The 13,321-nt window shown below is 42.7% G+C and overlaps 1 pseudogene; it reads left to right on the top strand.

Moving 5' to 3' along the window:
- Positions 1–3,191: 3,191 nt before the first annotated feature.
- LOC102864018 lies at positions 3,192–6,732 on the top strand (annotated as a pseudogene).
- Positions 6,733–13,321: the final 6,589 nt, after the last annotated feature.

The following is a 13,321-nucleotide window of genomic DNA, read 5'->3' as shown; positions in this document are numbered from 1 at the left end:
GGAAATTGCCTTTCCCATCTTGTTGAAGAATGGAATTGGTACTTGTATTAGGATTGCATTGAACATGCAAATTACCTTTGGTAGTATTGTCATTTTCACAATATTGAGTCTTCTATCTAGGAACAAGGGATATTCTTCTACTTCTTCAGGTCTCTTTTTGTTTCTTGTAGTAATGTTTTGTAATTTTCTTTGAATAGATCCTTTGTGCTTCTGGTTAGGTTTACTCCTAAGTATTTAATCTTGTGATTAGCTATTGTGAAAGGTATTGTTTTTCTTATCTCTCTATGGAGATGATGTGACAGTATATGTAGAAAACTCTAAAGACTCAGCAAGAAAACTACTGGACATATATGACCAATTCAGCAAAGTGGCAAGATACAAAATCAACATACAAAAATAAGTTGGATTTCTCTACAGTGACAAAGAAAATACAAAAACTTGACCCGAAGCCTTTCTGTAAGTACTGCCATTTATCAAAGTTCATAGAGTTTCCAAAGGCATGCTGTTTAGTAAGTGGATGCCACTCCTGCTCTGCTCATGTACTGGTAATATTCTTCTCAGAAAGCAAACCTTGCTTTCCAGCTTTACCCACAGGCTCATCTGAGAGCGTGATTGAGAAGCTCTCTTTCTCAGAGTGTCTCAAGTCTGAGCCCTGAAAAAGCATAATTTATTGGATGACTTCAAATGAGAGAAGACTTGGTCTTAAACGCAAGGACGAGGGACTAGAGTTATGCACAACTTGGAACCATTTACTTTAGGTTTTTCTTGATCATGTTGTTGTTGTTGTTGTGTACTGTGGAGGTGGGACCAACTCATAGCTGATTCCCCAGTGAGTTCACAGAGGCTTTAAGTCATATGGGAACAAATTGCCCATCCATTTCCTGTGAAACAACTAGTAGATTTGAACCTTCATAATTGCAGCACAGCTTCTTAATACTAGGCCACCAGAGCTCCAATATATCTTAATTACATATAATAAAGGACCCTTTCTACATCCTTGAGTCAAAGTATGATTCTACTGAAGATTATTCAAAAACAACTGGAACAACACATCAGCAGAGAACTGCCAGAAGTCCAGGCTGGGTTTAGAAGGGGTCGTGGTACTAGGGATATTGTAGCTAATGTTAGATGGATCTTGGGTGAAAGCAGGGAATACCAGAGGAATGTCTATCTGTGTTTCATTGATTATGCAAAGGCGTTTGACTGTGTCGATCATAACAAACTGTGGCTGACTCTGAGAAGAATGGGAATCCTAGAACAGTTGATTGTGCTAATGAGAAACCTATACTTGGACCGAGAGGCAGTCGTCAGAACAGAGCGAGGAAACACTGCGTGGTTCAAAATTGGGAAGGGTGTACTCCAGAGATGTGTCCTGTCTCCATACCTTTTCAACCTGTACGCAGAACAGATTATCCGGGAGACTGGACTCTATGAGGAGGAATGTGGGGTCAAGATTGGTGGAAGATCTATCAACAATCTGGCTTATGCAGATGACACAGCCCTGCTTGCTGAAACTGTGGAGGACCTGAAGCGCTTGCTACACAGGGTCAAGGATTGCAGCCTTCAATATCGATTGAGGCTCAATATCAAGAAGACAAAGATTCTCACCACTGGACCAATTGGCAGCATCAAGATGGATGATGAAGAGATTGAGATTGTTCACAGCTTTAGTTTGCTTGGCTCCACAGTCAACACTCTCGGCACCAGTAGCCAGGAAATTAAAAGACGTATTGCGATGGGAAAGTCTGCTGTTAGGGACCTCTCCAAAGTACTGAAGAACAATGGTGTCTCTCTGGAGACTAAGGTGCGTCTGATACAGGCCATGATATTTGCAATTACTTGTTATGCATCAGAGAGCTGGACAATGACTAAGGAGGATAGAAGGAGAATTGATGCCTTTGAGCTGTGGTGCTGGAGAAGAGTATTGAGGATACCATGGACTGCTAGGAAAACAAACAGATTCATGTTTTTAGCAGCACATATGTTCAGGCACTTAAGACAACAGGAGAGCATCAAGATGTCTATTTATTGCAGAGTGGGGCTTGTTTGTGTATTTCTTCACCGGGGGTTTTGGTGTGATAATTTCAAACAATAACTATACAATTACAGGGACCTGCTGGAAGCCTATTGTTATTGTTGTGTACATTTGAGTCAAGTGGGAACTGACCCATCGCTGAAGGTCCAGTGGGTTTTCAGAAGCTGTCAATTGAAAGGGAGGAGATTATCGTTTTCCTCCTGAGTAGCTGGTGGATTTGGACTGTGTGCCTTTGAATTGGCAACACAATTCTTACCACTAAGCCACCAGCTCAAATGGCTAAGTGCTCCTCTACTAATCAAATGTTAGTGGTTCTGATCCACCAAGAGATGCCCGGGAAGAAACAGCTGGTAATCTACATCCCCCGCACCAACCTTTGAAAACCCTATGGAGTGCAGTCGCTGTTGTTGTGTTGTTGTGTGCCATCAAGTTTGATCCGACCCATAGCTGCCCATCCAGCGGGTTTTCAGTGGCAGTTAATCACACAGGAGGAGATTGCCCATCCTTCTCCCATGGAGCAACTGGTGGATTTGAACCATGTGCTTTCAAGATTGCAGTGCAGCTTCTTGCCATTAGGCCACTAGAGCTCCCATGTGAGGCATATATAATTGAGCTGGAATTGAATAGACAGCAATTAATTTTTTTTTAATACTGAGATGTGACATAGATATAATTTCTGATTCTAAGAATATGTGTATTTCTGAGGGTTCATCAGTCTGTTTTGAGTTTAAGTTTAGAAATCCTACCAGCAAGACAATCTTTACTGTGTCCTGTTTCTGAATTTACTACAGATAGTATAAGCATTCTGTAAAAACCTTGTGTTTCTGAGTATTGATTTATTCCCTCAAAAGTTGACATTTTTAAGAAGTGCAGAAGCGCAGCTTCTAAAGTTTGCTGGAAAACTGGACAAGAAGGAAAACTGAAGAAGCAAACAGGAAACAACACTGGTCGTCCAGAAGAGAGTAGAACTAGAGCAGCAATGATGGGCAAATGACATTTGAGAAAGAAGAATTATTGGAAATTGGAAGGAAATATTATAGATGTACAATGCAACTGATCAAAAAGTTGTAATTAGCCGAGACCTTATCTGTCCCAGGAGCATAGGCCCCTCCACATAGTCACAACTGCTGGTTCACATCTGACACCCCTGCTCACCATGGGTGAGGACCGTGTGGTGTTCCTGGTCGACAATGGCTCTAGCATGTGCAAAGCCAGCTTCAGGGCCACAATGCCCCCCGGGGCTGACTTCCCCTACCTTGTGGGGTGCCCTCAACACCAGGGTGTAATGGTGGGCATAGGCCAGAAGAACTCGTACATGGATGACAAAGCCCAGAGCAAGAGCGGCATCCTGACCCTCAAGTACTCCATTGTTACCAACTAGGGTGACATAGAGAAGATCTGACACCACACCTTCTACAATGAACTGCGTGTGGTCCCTGAAGGGCACCCTGTGCTGGCACTGAGGGCCCCATCAACCCCAAGGCTAACTGGGAGAAGATGACGCTAGATCATTTTTGAGACCTTCAACACTCCCGCCATGTACGTGGCCATCCAGGCCATGCTGTCCCTGTATGCCTCTGGCCATGCCACCGTAATGGATTCCAATGATGGGGTCACCCACATTGAGCCCATCTGTGAGGGGTACGCCCTTCCCTACACCATCCTGTGTCTTGATCTGGCTAGAGGGGAGTTGACTATCTTATGAAGATCCTCACCCAGCGAGGAAGCGCTCAATGCCCATGGTGATGAAGAGCTCCAGGTCTAGGGCAATGTGACAGAGTTTGTCACTGATAGCATGCATAATCTCCTCTTCTATGGTGGTGAGTGCTTCCTCTGTCCCAGGTGCTCTTCCAAGCCCTCCTTCCTGAGCACGGAGTTTCCTGGCATCCAGAGACTACCCTCAACTCCATCATGAAGTGTGACATTAACAACTGCAAGGACCTCTATGCCAACACAGTGTTGTCCAGTGGTACCACCATGTACCCAGGCATCTCAGAGAGGATGCAGGAGATCACAGTGCTGGCCCCCAGCCTGATGAAGACTGAGATCATTGCTCTCCCTGAGTGCAAATACTCGGTGTGGATAGGGCTCCATCCTGACAGATGTGGGTCAGCAAGCAAGACTAGGATAAGTCTTGCCCTCCACGGTTTACTGAAATGCTTTTGCCAGACTATTTAGTTGTGTTATACCCTTTCTTGATAACAACAAACAAACAAACAAACAAACAAAAACACAACCAACCCAACCCTAATTTGAACAGAAAATAAAAACCCACCAGAACACCCAAGTGAGATTAGATCCACATTGTTTTATTTATTACTTTTTTGTTTATTTTTCTTTCTTTTCTTGACTCAGGATTTAAAAACTGGAGCTATGAGGGTGACAGCAGTTTGCGTGAAGCGAGAATTTCCTGGCCCCCTCATGGCCAGCCCCCACAGTTCTCTAATGTGGCCCAGGACTTTGATTGTTCATTGTTCTTCTTTTTTTAAAAATTGTTGTTATGTACCATAGAGTCTGAACCGACCCATAGCTGACCCTCCAGGGGAGCCTCTGGCATGTTTTCAGAGGCAGTAAATCACACAGGAGGAGATTGCTCATCCTTCTCCCAGAGAGCACGTGGTGGCCTTGAACTATGTTTATTCTGGATTGCAGTGCAGCTTCTTTCCACTAGCCACTAAATAACTCCAAATAATCGTGACATCGTAATGTAACAGGAAGCTCCTGCCTTTCTGAAAGCATCTGTCTTCCCTCTTAGGGGAAGAGCCCCACCCAGTCTTTCCATCCCAGGTCCACATGGGGAAAGGGCGTGATAGTTAGCATTGCTTTTGTATAAATTATTAATCCAATTTTTTAAAAACATCTTCTGCCTTCATACTCGTCCTTTTAGTTTAGTTTTTGTTTTCAATTGTCAGCCTTTGGAGACCCTATTTTCTGTAGGTTCCTGCCCCTTCCCCCAACTCTAGAAATATGAAGGCTTTTTGGTCTCCCTGGGGAGGATGGGGTGCTGAGATGAAGAGGGAGCCAGAGCTTTATCAAGTCAGATACAGGTTGAACAAAAATTCACACCCTAAACCCCAAAAGCAGTCAAAGCAAATTGCAATTAAGAAGGGCATAAAACAAAAAACTTGTGCTATAGTTAGTATTGAAATGGAAGATGTTGAGAATAAAGGTTAAAAAACAAAGGACAAATAAATACTCTAAACACTGCTTGAAAGAGAGGTTTCTTTTAGTGAACAGCCTGAGACACTTTGTCTAAGAACCATTCACAAGGATATATACAAAATCTAGAACTGCAGAGAACATACAATACCACAACAAGCAATATTGTGCACATAACAGGAATACAATTTGACCCTTTAACTCACTAAGTGCATACCAAAGGGGGAAAAAATCACTAACTATATCCAAATGGCAAATAGGAATAAATAAGTTCATTATTATTTTATTACTAACTATTAGGGTTTGCTAAACAGTGCCTCTTATCCTGGATCCAGGCAGTGTTAATTAAATCTCAAAGATCAACAGTTGTCTTTAGGAGGCTTTTAAAGTCTACTTATCAGCAATATTGTTTTTAAATATTCACTTGATATGAGCACATACATCAATGTGTTATTGCCATGAAAGTTTGATTTCAATACCTCAGCTTCCATTAATACACACTTACGACTAAGTGCCAAGTAGATTCTAGCCAGTCTACCCTAAGGAAGAGGTAAAAATGAATGAAAACCTCCAATCTATAATTCCCACTTAAAGAGAAAAACCTTCTTGAATTTCATTTGGAAGTTTATGAGAAATTTGGGACTGAATAAATGGTGGAAGGGGTGGGATTTTGAATTAACTGCCTAAAAACGTTGCCCTCTGTGGAATAAGACTGAGTCTGCCAAGCAGTTTTTTATAAAAGAGAAAAATCCAGACCTCCGGGTTCTTGGTGAAACTAGACCATCTATTTAATGTGGAAACCAGGATGCCATCCTTTCCAAAGCAACCCAATATATACTTACTTAATGGGTAGAGTATTGAACTACCTACATCCAAACCAATCTCCAAAGTTAATCAATCAAACAGATAAGCTTCTTAAGATAGGAGAGTATGCAAAATTTAGTGTAGGATGGATAGCAAAAAAGATGGGGGGAACAATCTACAAATCCTTCCTAGGGCATTGTGATCACATACAGTCAAGTACACAAGTTATTAAGAAAAAAGACGGGCTCCTGGTATGAAAATGAGAGGCTGCCTCTTGCTAAGAATACCGAGAGAAAGTGGAGAGAATTTCCTGGTTCCTTTCATAATGGCTCATTAAGTTTAAGTACAGTTTGCTGGCTGTACCTATGAGCTCACTGAGCAGTCATCTGAAGTCACTGAGATTTTTCCAAGTGTTGGCTTATTTCAGATGATGAGATCATTGTCTTTGAGGGTGAGTGAGGGGAGGTGGCAGAGCTGGGACACTGCCTAGGAAGCAGTATCATTTAGGAATGCATTCCATTTCCAAGAACAGAAACCCTTCTCTGGTTCTTTAAGCAGGATTTCATTGATTTCAAATAACATACAGTTCAGGGGGAAACAGTAAGGCAAGGCTGATGAGGTACTGTAGGGATACAACTAGAGTCCATAACTCTTTCTATATTTCTGCCCTATTATTTATTTTGTGCTTTTTTGCTCCAGTATCACAATATGGCTACTGCATGCCAGACTTCTAATCCTGGCATGATGAAGAAGGCACAGTGAAAGAGCTAAGGAGACCAGCCAAGAGTCAGTTTCCTGGGGAGCTTTTTACTTTTCGTTCAGAGAACGTAGCTCATTGGCCAGACTGTTCATATGGTGGGGAACTGGACACAGAGTCATCTTGGACAAAAACTTCATTCTTTCAATAAGAATAAAGAGGGTAAATATTAGACAAATGGTCTTAGAAACCTTTTGGAAGGGTAAGTTTATAGGAGTCTGAAATTTCCCCAAATCAAAGTGAAGACCAAGATTATCACCTAGGTCTTTGTCTAAGGTTAGGGCTAGGGTTAGGGTTAGGCTTCAGATAAGGGCTAGGCCTAGACCTAGGTCTTCATCTAGGGTTAGTGTTAGGGTTAAGATTAGGGCTAAGTTTAGGTCTTGGGCTAGACCTAGGTCTTCATATAGGTTTAGGTTTAGGGTTAGGGTTAGGGCTATGTCTAGACCAAGGTCTTCGTCTAGGTTTAGGTTTAGGTTTAGGTTTAGGGTTAGGGTTAGGTTGAGGGTTAGGGGTAGGGTTAAGATTAGGGCTAAGTTCAGGGCTTGGGCTAGACCCAGATCTCCATCTATCGTTTGGGTTAGGGTTAGCGCTAGGGGTAAGGCTAGGTCTAGACCTAAGTCTTCGTCTAAGGTTAGGGTTAGGGTTAGGGTTAGGTTTAAGGTTAGGGCTAGACTTAGGTCTCCATCTAGGGTTAGGGTTGGCGTTAGGGTTAAGTTCAGGATTAGGGTTAGGGTTAGTGTTGTGGTGAAGGCTAGGGTTAGGGTTAGTGTTAGAGTTAGGGTGAGGGTTAGAGTTAGCGCTAGGGTTAGACCTAGGCCTCCTTCTAGGTTTCATGTTAGAGTTAGTGTTAGGGTTAGTTTTAGGGTTAGGATTAGGGCTAGGGTTAGGTCTAAGGCTAGGCTTATGTCTCCATCTAGCATTAGGGTTAGGGTTAAGACTATGGCAAAGATTTGCGGTTGTGCTGACCTAGGTCTCCATCTAGGGTTAATGTTAGGGTTAGGGTTAGGCATAGGGTTAGGGTTAGGTTAGGTTTAGGGCTAGGCATAGTTCTAGGGCTAGACCTAGGTCTTCGTCTAGGGTTAGGGTTAGGGTTAGCGCTATGGGTAGGGCTAGGTCTAGCCCTAGGTCTTCATCTAGGTTTAGGGTTACGTTTAGGGTTAGGGTTAGGGTTAGGGTGATGGTTAGGGTTAAGTTTAGTGTTAGGGTTAGGGTTAGGGTTAGGGCTAGGTGTGACCAAGTCTTCCTCTAGTGTTAGCGTTAGGTTTAGGTTTAGGGTTACGGTTAGGGCTAGGCTTAGGGCGAGGGCTAGACCTATTCCATAGTGACTACTTTGTGTTAGAGGCTAATGTGTGATTAAAACTTACCTCACGTTGTGTCCTTTTCCGTATTCGTCTACATGTTTCTCTACAGGAAATTTCTTTGCCACTTACTTTCTAGTCTTCTCTAGTTCAGGCACCTGGCCAACCAGCCATGTCATTGGCCTCTGCTCAAGAATCTTCATATATTCTCTTGTTGAGTTAGTTTTTTCCACATAACATGGTTTTTCAGCTAGGTAGTTCTTTTAATAGGAAGACTTTGCTCTCTCCCCTGTCTTTTGGGTCCACCACTGAACATAGTTATAAAGTATATTCTGGTAGATGCGCTCTGTCCCCTTGCCTCTATTAATGTAACAATCTCAGCTTTGTGAATGCCTCACCCACTGTCACTCCCAGCCTATAGGATGGCCACCACAGAATTGCTTGGCCTTGGTGCTCTTCTTGCCAAAACATTCTTCGTAGCCTTGGTGAATGACATGCCCACTGGGATCGTCCAGGGATCATAATCCTCTAGTAGGGTTTTGGCTTCATATACTCCTCCATGCCAGCTTGCCCACCGTCACGACTCTTTGTATACTTCCCTCTATTGTTTGCAAACTGCATTGTTCAGATGACACAACTTTGCTCAATGAGAGTAAAAAGAATTTGAAATACTTGCTTCAGATGGTCAAAGACTACAACTTTTAATATGGATTATATCTGAACAAAAAGAAAACAAAAAACCTCACCTCTAGACTGCTACTTGATTCAAGTCATAGTCTTTCAATTACTTTTTATGCACTTCAAGGTTGGACAATGAATAACAGAAGAAGAATCCATGTCTTTGAGCTGTTGTGTTAGAGAAGAGTACTGCATATCCTATGGACTAGAAAAAGAACAAACATATCTGTGTTGAATAAAATACAACCATGCTATTCCTCAGAAGCAAGGATGGTAAAACTTTGTCACACATACTTTGAGTATGTTGTCGGGAGGAACTAGTCCTTGGAAACAGATGTTGTGCTTTGAAAGGTAGAGGGTTCCAGAAAGATAGAAAGCCCCCCAACCCCAACAAGATGGATTGACACAATGACTTTAATAAGGGGCTCGAACATAACAGAAAATATGATTATGGTGTAGGATATGGCAAGGTTTAGATATATTGTTCGTAGAGTCACTATGAATTATAGTCAACCCAATGCCACTAGCAACAACAACAACTACTACTACTGTTGGCAGAATAACTGTGGTATGTCTTCTTTGCTCAGTGTGGACCATTTTTCTCCAAAATTCTAAGGACCACTCTGTTGCTGTTGTTGTTTTGTGCTGTGAAATCAGAGCTGACTCATAACTTATCCTTCAGCGGATTTTCAGACACAGTTAGTTACATGGAGGAGATTGACCATCTTTCTGCCATGGAGCACTTGCTGGATTTGAATTGGGTCGTTGGAATTGCAGCACAGCTTCTTAACTAACACCCCTATTGAAATATTTCCTCAGGCCGTCACCAGTGAGATCTTTAGTTAGTGATCTGTGCTCCTCATTTCCATGGGAATACAGTCTTTCTTGCTAGTCTGGTAGGAAGTAATGTGATTTTAAAACTCTTATCTTACTGTCTGCTTACTTGGATCATGTCAGTAAGTACTGGGCCAGTTTGGACTCTAGAAAAAAACAGATGTGAAGATGGAATTAGACATGATAGAGATTTATTAGGGGAAAGTCCTATGAAGGATAAAGGGAGGAAGGAACAGGAGCAAACAGCCTTCAGATTGTAATAGCGCCTGTGAAAAGAGGGAGGAATGGTCAGGAGAGATGTCAGATCAAGGTGCAAGAGGAGCTCAAGACTGCACAGATTTTTCACCAGAAGAAGCTCAGTCCTAGTACTTTCATTCTCTTGTGATCCGTAGATTTTTGGTGACTAATTTTCAAAGTATGTTTGGTAAAATAGAGGGTCAGTCAAAAAGAGGGGAGCCCTCAATGAGATGGACTGATGTAACAGCTGTGACACTGGCACCAACCATACCACTGGTCATGAAGATGGAGCAGGCCTGAGAAGCATTTTGTTTTGCTGCACACAGGTTGCCACGGCAAAGACAACTTGACAGCAACTAACAACAGCAACAAGTACTGCTGCCCGGCTGAGACATTAGCTAGGAGTAGATTCAGCATGATGGGTGCAGTAGATCTTGAAGGTGTAGTAGCTGGAGGCTACTACATGATTATAGTCCACGCAGTAGGTGTTCTCTGAGAGGTACGATGAAGTGGCACTTTCATCTGTAGAGTGGCTGTACAGTTGTACGAATCTGGGATTTGAAATTTATTCAGGTAAGGGCCCTGGGAAGGGCCTGGGTTCTCTACGAAGGTAGTACATGAGGAAACATGGACTGCCCTGAATTGGTGATGAGTCTTTCTATAAGTGCTTTTCTAGGTCTCTTATTAAGTTATGGCCACAAAAGAGCATATTGCACAACCCATCGCTTTTGTTGTTGATTGATGTCAAGTAGTCCTCTGACACACAATGAGCACAAACACCACAGCGATGAAATGTTTCTTGGTCCTGTACCATCTCTTTTGGCAGTAATGGGTGGAACAATCATGATCTGTAGAGGTTTTCAAGGACTAATTTGTAAAAGTCCATCTCCAGGTCTTTCTTCCTAGTCTACTTTAGTCTTGAAGCTTCGCAGAAACCAGTTCAGCCTTACAGCAAGGCAGAAATCTTCCCTGATGGGTGAGTTGTAACTGTGCATGAGATGCAATGGTCATGGGATGCATGCAATCGACTCCTAAGCCACAATCACCCTCTTACTACAAGCCTATAATATTAGTGCAGGGCCAAATGAATGGGTGAATATTACTGTGAGTCTGAGAGACTCACATTCAGAATAAGCAGAAACCACTGCAATGACCCCTATCACCAGAGAAGTTTCAAGGTCTAATGCATAGGAAGATGTTATCTCTACTCCTCTCTTTCTGTTGCTGTCATCTGCATCTTACACAGGGAAGCAAGGGAGGTTCAGGGAAAACATCCTATTTTTCTTCTTTGAAGGTATTTTGCTTTGTACAGCTCAAGAATTCAGACTTTCCATTTGGAAGATGGGCAGCTTGCCACTCTCTATTCCTTGCACATTTCCCCTCCTTTCAGCTGCCCTCTGTTATCTCATTCTTCTCTCTCCATCATCTTTTCTGTATTTCTGCCCCAAACCTCCTCCTGACTTTTTGACCAAGACCTCTCTCTTGCCCTTTAACTCTCCTACGTGCTTCCCTTTCCATCTTCTTCCCTTGTTCTGATAGAAGACTCTTCTCTCCTCCATCCATTCCTCCCCTCTAGCTGAGGCAAATGAACCCACAATGCCCCACATACACCTCTACAAACTCTTCTTCTTTTCTAACTCCCTGCCCCCCACCACCCCAAACTTTGGGCTGAGGACTTGGCTTGAGACTTCAAAGTTTCCAGGTACAATAGATGCCAATTATTTGACTTCACTCTTGGGGTTAATGTGAATTCAGGAACTTTTGGCTCAAGAGGAAAATGTTTAGAGGAAGGCAATTTCATGACTTTCAAGTCTACAGATAACCTGCGTAACACCGTCAAGGGGGAATGGAGAAATACCTCTCTATCAGGACATCTTGTGAAAACCTTAGAAAGATAAGATTCATTCTTCGTTCTTTGAACACATTTGCTCAGGTAAACTGTCTTACCTTTAAAGAGGTCAATAATTCCCCTACTTGAACTATAAAATTACTGAGGAAAATCACACATTCTTCCATTGAGATAAAATTGTGTTATGAAAGTTGAGGGAAACAATTTTCCCCCAAGTCCCAAAGGAGAGCTTCCTTTAACATTCAAGAAATGAATGTTGAAATAAGAACATTTTAAATTGACAGGTTCTCTACAAACACAAAATGTACAAAATATGCCAAGGCATTTGAAAGTGAGATATTACTGCTATATGTTCTCTTTAAACAGAACAAACTTTTGTCATCAAGCACGCTCCGATGGTATAGTCTACGTAGGAAGTTGTGCTGCTGACCCAAATGTGGTTCTTCTCTGGCAGTTCGGATCCACACAGCAGGCCTTGGAGAAAGATGGGTCACCTCCTCCTGTGCAAGCTCCCGCCTCCGTAAACCCAACAGAAGGTCAACAATGAGTGGGCTCCAGCTTGATCGTAATGAGTGAATGATACTCTGCTGGACATTGTACATCAACATTAGATATTCCTTCCAAGTTCTTGGAAGCTAGAACTTGAAAACAGTTAAGCTTCTAGGGTAGAATGGGGTGGGGAGGACAGTTGATGAGATTTTAGAGTCTGCCAGGCTGCAGAGATTCCTTGAGATCAAACCTTTTGAACACAAGCTCCGCTGTTATGTTGTTGTCGTTGTTAGGTGCCATTGAGTTGAGTATGACCCATCGCAACTCCATGGACAGCAGATCTCAATCCTGTCCTATGCTGTGTCATCCTCACAATTTCTGATACACTCAAGCCCATTGCAGCGGTCACTGTGTCAATCCATCTGGTTGAGGGTCTTCCTCTCTCTCACAGGCTTTCCACCTTCCCAGGCAGGATGCCCTTCTCCAAGGAATTGCCTTTCCTAGCAACATGTCTGAAGTATATAAGATGAAGCTTTATCATCTTTGCCCCCAAGGGGCATTCTGGCTGCACTTTCTCCGAGACACTGTTATAAGGGCGGTTGCATTTCATCAGGAATGGTGGCTGAGAGAGGCCCTAGAATACATCTGCAGAGCAATGTATGTATACACACACACACATGTATGTATACACACATGTGTATATATATATATATATATACACATACACACACATATATATGTATATGAATGTGTGTGTGTGTGCACACGCTTGCACGCTCATGTAGGAGACTAATCTGTGACCTAGTTCCCTCCCTTGTGAAGGACCAGAGTTTTTTCAGCCTCATCACTATGGATGTTTGCGGGCCAAATTCTTTGTTGTGGAGGCTATTCTTGGTATTTTAGGATTTTATTAGCATACTCTACCCACTAGATGCCAGTAGTAGACCCTTCCCTCATTTGACAACTGAAAAAAAATCCCAAAACTTATTGCTGTGGTGCTCATTCCCACATAAAGCACCTCTCAAGGGGCCCTGGTGGCATAGTGCTAACTGTGAGTTGGAAGCTCGAATCCACTCGGTGCAGTCTCCTCCTGTAAAGATTTACAAATCAGAAAGCTGATGGAAGTTTGCTATGAGTTGGAAGCAATCAAATGGCAGTGAGTTTTCTTTGTTGCTGTTATT

This window comes from Elephantulus edwardii, unplaced genomic scaffold (assembly GCF_000299155.1).
Source record: "Elephantulus edwardii isolate Elephantulus edwardi_28Jun2011 unplaced genomic scaffold, EleEdw1.0 scaffold00041, whole genome shotgun sequence".
Taxonomy (NCBI): Eukaryota; Metazoa; Chordata; class Mammalia; order Macroscelidea; family Macroscelididae; genus Elephantulus; species Elephantulus edwardii.
Note: the sequence above shows the minus strand (reverse complement) of the source record. Positions and strands in the feature narration are given on the sequence as shown.